Source organism: Mus caroli, chromosome 6, assembly GCF_900094665.2.
Source record: "Mus caroli chromosome 6, CAROLI_EIJ_v1.1, whole genome shotgun sequence".
Lineage (NCBI taxonomy): Eukaryota > Metazoa > Chordata > Mammalia > Rodentia > Muridae > Mus > Mus caroli.
The window spans coordinates 81,901,915-81,910,164 of NC_034575.1; the positions used below are offsets into that span (position 1 = coordinate 81,901,915).

General features: G+C 47.7%; 1 long non-coding RNA gene across 2 annotated transcripts; it reads left to right on the top strand.

Annotated features, from left to right (window-relative positions):
* Positions 1–1,696: 1,696 nt before the first annotated feature.
* LOC110296365 lies at positions 1,697–7,307 on the top strand. Of its 2 annotated transcripts, none has more exons than XR_003836892.1 (3): positions 1,697–1,756; positions 3,031–3,129; positions 5,306–7,307. It is a non-coding gene; the product is annotated as an uncharacterized LOC110296365 (long non-coding RNA). The 2 variants fall into 2 exon arrangements; XR_002378175.2 differs by lacking the exon at positions 1,697–1,756 and adding an exon at positions 2,579–2,776.
* Positions 7,308–8,250: the final 943 nt, after the last annotated feature.

Below are 8,250 nucleotides of genomic sequence, written 5' to 3' on the forward strand. Positions count from 1 at the left end.
ATACCAGTCTCCATTCTCTTGGTCCCCGTGGCAAACAAATCTACTATCAACACTGACTGGATGATCCTTAGGACCAACTACCCCTCTTGAAAACAGGATGAGTTCATAATCTGACTCACTCACTAAGACCAGTCAGGAATGTAAAGGGCCCCAGATCTTAGTCAGCCCCAAGACCTTAGCGCAATTGACTCCATAATGANCGTTCCATGTAGGCTGCAAAACTCAGCATGGAGACAACACCCTCTGCCAAAACTAAAAAAAAACCCTAATCCATCCAAGTCCATAGTTCTGGGAAAGTCTCAAAATGCACTAAGCTTGCTTTTTAACGTGTGTAGTTAACTGTTCTTGTTAATTAAAGTATGTTAACCCAGAACATGGCTTTTGTGCTTAGAAGTTCATCTTGAGAATGGCTCAGGGTTACACTGGGATCTTGAACACCCAGTCTGTCTGGCAAATACTTTCTGTTGGCTTGAATACACTTCTGAGCATTTTTCTCTGGTGAGTACCCGGCCACACAGCGACAAGCAGTCTCCAAAGCTCACAGGGCTCACAGTGGTGCTCAGCCTGATGGAGGCTTCCCAGCCTGGACTCCAGGATCAAAAGTGGAGCACTGGGTGGAAGCTCTGGGGAAGCACAGTGCTGGTGACAGATACTGCTTCATCANCCTCCCAAATGGCAGAGAAGTATGGCAGTGNGATGTGGTAAGGAGTATGGAGCAAAGTCCCTGAGCCTCAGCACCTTGTCACCTTTCCNGTGGGCTTCCTGAACTCCACGCTTTGTGTGCACTGTTTAGTGTTTAGCCCCAGGATACATGGAGGGAGGAACCCACTCGTTCTGTTTACTTAAAAAAAAATTAAAATTAGGCATGGTGGAAGACACCTGGGACTCAGGGGGCCGAGGCAAAGGAAGATGGAGAGTTTGAGGCCACTCTGGGATATGTAGCAAGAGACTGCCTCAAAAAAAAAAAAAAAAAAGATTTTTTTTTCCCCCAAACCTACAGATTAAATATAATCCATAAAGGAATTCTGTGGTGGTGTTGAGAACAACAGAGACTTTCTTAGCTTGGGGAGCTAAGGATCTAGAAAACTTGAGAATGACAAAAGGCAGCTCTAGCAAGGGGCTTCTGGGTGATTGTCTAAAAATTCAGACTCAAACGCATGGACCACATTTTAGAGTTTTAGAGACAAGTTTATTAGAGCTTTGTAGTTAGAAGCTTAAGAGAAATGAAGTCAGATGTGCCATTTGGATTAACCTGAGATGGAGGCCAGCCACAAGGCAGACAAGAAAACACATGGTGAGAACCGGGACTTCATGGGAAAAGAAGCAAACTCAGAGGACCAGCCAAAGTATACTTAGGGGCTGGAGAGATGGCTCAGTGGGTACGAGCACTGGCTGCTCTTCTGAAGGTCCTGAGTTCAAATCCCAGCAACCACATGGTGGCTCACAACCATCTGTAATGAGATCTGATGCTCTCTTCTGGTGTGTCTGAAGACAGCCACAGTGTACTTACATATAATAATAAATAAATAAATCCTTGGTGGAAAAAAGTGTACTTAGGCACTGGCCAGGACCACAAAGAGACAGAGGGTCGTATCCAAGGGAACCTCGTGGCTGCCGTGGAGACTGCACGGCCAGGAATTCTGGGAAGGAAAGGTTCTTTCTTATTAAAGAGCTAATTATTCCTCTAATCTCTTCAGTGGGCATTAAGGCGAACCTACCATACCAAGAGATGGTCTCTTGGAGAGGTGATTAACAGGTACAATTGGATCAATTCTTTTATAAAGAAACTGTTGTACTTTTAGTACTAGTATGTGTATGGCGGCTTTGCTTTCATGTGTATCTGTGTACCTGCATCCACAGCGGCCAGAGAAGCTATCACATTCTCAAGAACTAGAGTTATAGATAGTTGTGAGCTGCCTTGTGGGANTTAGAATTGAACCTGATTCTGTTGGAAGAGCAACCAGTGCACTTAACCATGGAACCATCTCTCCAACCCCTGTGGTAACTCTTGAGATGGCAGATAATGGCATATGTCCATTCTTTTGGCTAGGAGGCAATGGCTTTGCCTAGTGGCCTTCAGTGCTATGGTAGCCCACTTCCCAAAGAAGCACCCACACATACCCACAAACTAATCAAGTGCTGGGATTATAGATATGAGCCACCACACCCAGAACTTCTATTTTAATTTATTTGAAAGAGAAGGAGGGAAGAAAGGAGAGACTGAGAGACAGAGACAGACAGAGAGACAGAGAGACAGACAGACAGACAGACAGACAGACAGACAGAGAGACAGAGAGAGAGAGAAGATATGTTTTCGTGGGTCACATGTATTTGGATAAGAAGCCAGCAGGGATAAGGTGGAGGAAGGGCTGTGTAAACCAGTCACTCTTGTTCCCCAGGATTGGGAAAGACAAGCAAGGCTTTGTGTCAGTATGGAGGAGGTGGCTTTGGCACACCCCAGCCACCATTCAGAACCCAGCCAGCCCTAAGCCTCCAGCTGCATTTTAGGAGAACCCAGTGGCTCACAGGCTGTGTGATGGCCTCCTGCTGCCAACCTCCTACTTACCCCATCCCAAGCTGTGTGCTCAGCAGCCTTGAGCTGGGCTGGCTCATGGCCACTCTGGCTTTGTTGTTCTGTTTTTCCTGGCTTTGCTGCAGTTCTGTTCAGTCACCCCAGAAAGTAAAGCATGGCCTTCAGGGTCAGTTGCTCTGGGGACAGAATTTAGATGCATCACAACTGGCTGTCCTAGATGCCTTCACAGCCCTTCATGCCGAGGTCAGCAATTACCCTCCTCTCACCTTCTGCCCTGGAGACTGGGTCTCTGGACTGCCATAGCCAGGGTTTGGCACTGGGGATGAGGTGGGAGGCCTGGGAGAGATTGGAAGATGGAGGAAGGGAGTGGTGCTTTGTCTAGGGCCTCCTTGAGGACAGGGTCTATTCCCAGCTGTCCAGGTTCCCCAAACCTTCCCTCCCTTCCTGTCCAGAACAGGCAGCCTTGGTGACTTCAAACTTCTGCTCATCCCATTCAGGATCAAAGTCACAGNATGCTGGCTTTAGAGCATCCTCAGTGTGAGTCCTGCCTGTCNTTGTGATACTCAACTCCACATCACTGTCACAAAGTCGCTGAGGTAATCCACCGACAAAGTGAAAAGGGCTGTTGTGACTCAGAGGTTTGGAGGGTCTAGCCTAGGGCAGACCCAGCTGCCTTGAGAAGGCTCTGAAAGAGGGACTCCTGCAGGCTCACAGGCATCTCAGACACTGGCTAGGAGATTATCTCTAAGACCTTGGGCTGGATGGGGTGGGAAGAGATGAGTCCTGGGTAGGTGGCGTCTGGATTTCTCTCAACAGAGCCCCAGGCTTGGTCCAACTTGGATCACACCATGGGCTGATCAATCCAGAGCTGGCTGAAGGACAGTGGCTACAGCAGGTGTCCTTTCCCTGCGGTAGGGATGGACAGGTCAGTGAGAAGCTGGCACACAGTTGCTCTCCTTTGGCCTGAGAGTGGAATTGATGAAAGGAGACTATTTAAAAAGGATGTTGGTCTTCTTCCTCCCAGAGGCCCAGTGAGGCACATGTTCTTGGCTATCAGGAACACTTGACCAGTGGGATTTTTGAAGTAGGGTGTCCATCTTGATGGGAGAAGAGGCCAACTTTACAAGCATGTGTCTAGATACTAGCATTATAGTATATTCTAAATGTACCTGGTACCTCTGTCACCCCTTTTCCATCTCTAATATTCAATGTCTACCTAAAAATCACTCCCACTTTGCTATCAGCTTAATAGGATTCCCAGAGCAAATTGACAACTATTACCCGAATGAGAAATGGGTTTCTACCCTCCCTCTTTTGCAATGGTTGTCCCNAGATTCTTTTCAAGAAAGCCCATAGTTGGAACCCCTCAATATTTACCAATAGGGGAGAGAGGGGAACTGCAGTGATAATATACTACTGAGGATGAACCCCCAGCCCCATTGTATGATTCAAAGAGCTACCCCATCACTCCTCCTAATATAAAGAACTATATGCTGTCCATTTAGCCCTATGGTAAGTCAATAGGCCCTTTTACCTCTTTTCAGACAATGTACATGCTGCTAATTTGCTCCCCTGGCTATCCAAATCCTTTGTTAAATTAGATGCCAACCCACTTTCCCTTCCACTCATACAGGTTTCTACCCTTTTACAGGAAAGAGCCTCTCCCTTCTATGTCCAGCATGTCAGATCTCACAGCCCTCTGCCAGGTCCAACATCCAAGGGAAATGTGTTCACTGATCAAACTGCATCTACAGGAACAATTATAGCCTCCATCAAACAAACAGATCAATTCTATTTACTCACACACACACAAAAATATCAAGGGGCTTCATGCTTGCTTTACCCTACATCCCTCTTGCTCAACTCCAAAGGATAATAAAAACATATTACTCTTGNGCATCCCTCAGCTTTGGTACCAACTATGGGTACCAATCCACGAGCTCTCAAACCCAGTGCCCTATGATAAATTGATGTTACCCATTGTGGGTCTCTCAGCTCTCATGGATCATTGGCCAATACAATCCATCAGGACAGTGGGAACAGAGATGTTGAACAGGGGGGTTGGAAAACCTGTGAGTATGTATGGCAAAAGACCACACTGGAACCAGCTGTCAGTAAGCAGATCAACTTTACTTAGGGTGATTCAAGGCTTATAAAGGTTTGGGGGATTCAGGGTAGGGACATCTAGGATGAGCAAGGTCATTGGCTGGGAGCTTGGGGTACCCGGAGTGCCTCATTAGCATGGGGATTCACCATTTCAGGAATCTCAGGTGCTGGCTAAACAAGTTTTCTCAGGAGAAAGAAAATGGTCCTATAAACTACCTGAGGCTAGGTGACATTCCTCGGGTAGCAGCGAGTGTAGGGGCTTAGAACTCCCCAGACAAGGTCAGGGAAGTCATCCTGATGATGAAGGAGTCTGCCATATTGTGCTGAGTCCAGAGGCTACCCAGTCATGGTGACCTAGATTAGCTGAGCTTTCCCACAACCCACATTCCCCAACCTATCCCCTTAATGTACAACTAAGACAGCTCTGACTACCGTAAATATACTTAACATCTACAAGAGCACCAAACACCCTCCTATCTCTCTCCATTGGCACACACCAGAAATAACCCCTCCTACCCTAGTATGATGGCACCATCCCTTGGATGGGATTTGGAAGGGGTTTTGTTTATGTTTCTCACAGGACCAGTCTTGGCCTATCTGAGTTCCTGCCAGAGATGTCTGACACCACCCTACCGACTAAGAATACTACTCTCCTCTCCCTGACAGATCAAGGACAGAGGAGGCAAAGGAGGCAGAGGAGACCCCACCCCAAAGAAACAACAAGATCTTCTAGAAGGACATCCATGACCGACCTGGTGACTGCTGTCCAGGCCATGTGCCCTCCACNAGCTCCCCTCTCCTCTATTTTCTTGGGTGTTTGTCACTCTTCATACAACCCTGCTTCTGCCTAGCTGNTCTCTAACCTTCCCAACACTNACCACTGGAGATTCTTCTCTAGAGAGGTCTACAAGGGACATAGGAACCCACGATTGCCCACTTGAAGGATGTTGAACCAGGATTGAGGTCCCCCTACACCCCAATTCCATCCCCACTACCCCAGCTCTTTACTCTGCTTTCCTTTCCTTGCTGAAACACAAGTGAATGCTTCCCAGGTGGCCTCCACATATGGAGGCTGCTGATATTGGAGTTGTAGAACTGAATCCACCAGCCACAGTGGCACCCATGCTCACCAACCTTGAAACTCATTCTCAACTTTCCATCAGCAATCCCTGGGACAAATGATGGCAAATGGAAGACATGGGTCAGCTCTACCCTAATGACTATGCCAAATACACCTTAGCCAGCCTACATGTCTCTCACCAGCTTGTCTCTGCCTCCAAATCAGTCTCTTTACCCATGTTAATATTCTTCAACAGGAAAATCAATCTCAGAAGGAACTCCAGGCCACCCTCTCCCGGCTACAGTACTTCCTTCCCTTAACCCCTCACCACAACTCCTCCCAGTGCTTTTTCTGTGCTTCCTTTTCCTAAATGCTGTTGGCAGCTGTTCTGACTTACATTTTCCTTCATGAACCCCCATGGACCCTTACCCACACAGAAAGCACAAGACATTCCTCTCTTTGATATACCCCTCCCCTTTGCCTTGTAGGACCCTCCTCAAGACGTCATCCTACACNTTACTGTTACATCGCCATCACCAAACCTATATGTGCTAACCCCCCTGCTCTTTTCTGGTGCAAAGACACTATGGGTTCCTGCATTGACCCCCCCTTTTCAAGGTTTCTGCACCTCCATAATGATTGTTCTCCAGATTTATCTCTATGAACCTCAAGAACTCACCTTATAGCTGGGAGGAGACTGAAAGACAAGAGAGATCTTCATCCCTCTGCTCATTGAACTCGCTGGCTCACTGGGCACCACAGGGACTGCTGGAACAGCCCTTACCCAGACACACCATCTGGACAGTGACTTCCAGGACCAGGCAATGACTTCCACTGCAGACAGCTTTGTGTCTCTTCAACACCAAACAGCCTCCTTAGCAGGAGTTGTTCTCCAAAACCAGAGGGCCCCGAACTTACTGACTGCTGAACAGGGAGGGACTTGTGTTTTGCTGGGGGAGCANTGTTGCAGATTCTATGTCAATGAATCCAGGCTGGTAGAACAGGATATATAAATGTTCAAAGATCTCCAGCGAGATCTTTGGACACTCGTGCTCCCAATACCCCTACCCTATGGTACTCAAACCCCTTGGTAGCTTGGCTTCTCCTCTTGGAGAAGTCACTGGAGCCTTGCTTCTCCTGGCACCCCGACTTATCCGATTTCTAAAACAGCAAATGAGTAGCATTGCAAAGATCACTACTCTCCAGGTCTTGCTTCAATATCAAACTGTTGCCAACATAGGAGACAGTTACCCCAATGAAACCTCTCCTTCATAAAACAAATAGGAGGAGGTGTGGGGCAAGTGGCCCATGCCATCAGACAGAAGACCTGGTAAGATTGAGTGACTCAGACCCCAGGGAATCCCAGAGACTTGAGAGCTGCAGGAGTTGAGCTGTTCCCTACCCATTTCTGTACCTGCTCTGGAACAAGCAACCATGACACCCCACTGAGAGGAGCATGCGCAGTCAGTCACATAGAAAAAACACCTGGAGTCTTCCCCCATGCAAAGAAATCACCACTAACACCCCAAACGGAGCCAATAGGAAACAACCAACCCTAAATCCCACCCCACTCCTCAATGTTTATAAAGTCCCTGTCCACATGGAATAAAGTGCACAAGTTATTTCACTGAGGATCTTTGGAGAATGGCTGTTTTTACTGNGCTATAACACTTGGGGAAGAGTTCTTTCTCCCAAAGCATTCATCACTGGACCTTGGACTCGCTGCCGATGCCACTACCACTGCTGCTTCTGCTTCTGGTGCTGGAGCTGCAGCAGTAGCTGTCCCTATTGAGAGGCTGGGACCTCAGCTACCGGATCTGCATAAGCCACCCAAACTTTCTTGCTTCTCTTCTAAGAGCTATAACACTGTTGGCATTCACGGCTGGACCAGAGCCCCATGGAACCTATTTATCTTGGCTCCACTTTGCCCAGATAGCAAACAACAATGTCCCTTTATCCTTACCAGACATCTCTCTGTCCATGTCCAGACATCTTTTGNCTTGTGAATTGTGGATCCAGTTTCATTCTCAACTGTGGGCCCCTTAGGATAATGGTATTATGCAGTGAGGTCCTGCTCTGCTGTCACTTCTTAGCCACCAAGGCCAGGGCTTCCTAGGGAGGTTCCAGGGTGTAGGAACAGAGGAGCTGAACATGGTGGAGGTCTCTGATGCACTCTGGGATCTAAAATCTCATATAGAAGCAGTGTACTGCATAGCTGTGTCCTCCAGATTGAGACATATCCTAAAGAGAAAGAAGGCTCACATGACTTTGGAAACCCTCAAAACATAACACGGCCTGTGAGCCCCTCTNCTGGGCTANATAAGCAGTCCATGGTTGTTGGGAGTGATGGAGCTAACTGCCTGTTGTTCAGGGACTTCCAATGACGCAGGTTTTATAATTCTTTCCTTGTGCTGATGTGGGCACCTTAAGAAACCCCAGGCAACTCCCTGATTTGCCCTAATGGTACTTGAGGTGGTTTGAATGAGACTGGCCCCCAAAGGCTCACAGATTTGAATGCTTGGTCACCAGGGAATGGCACTATTTGAAAGGA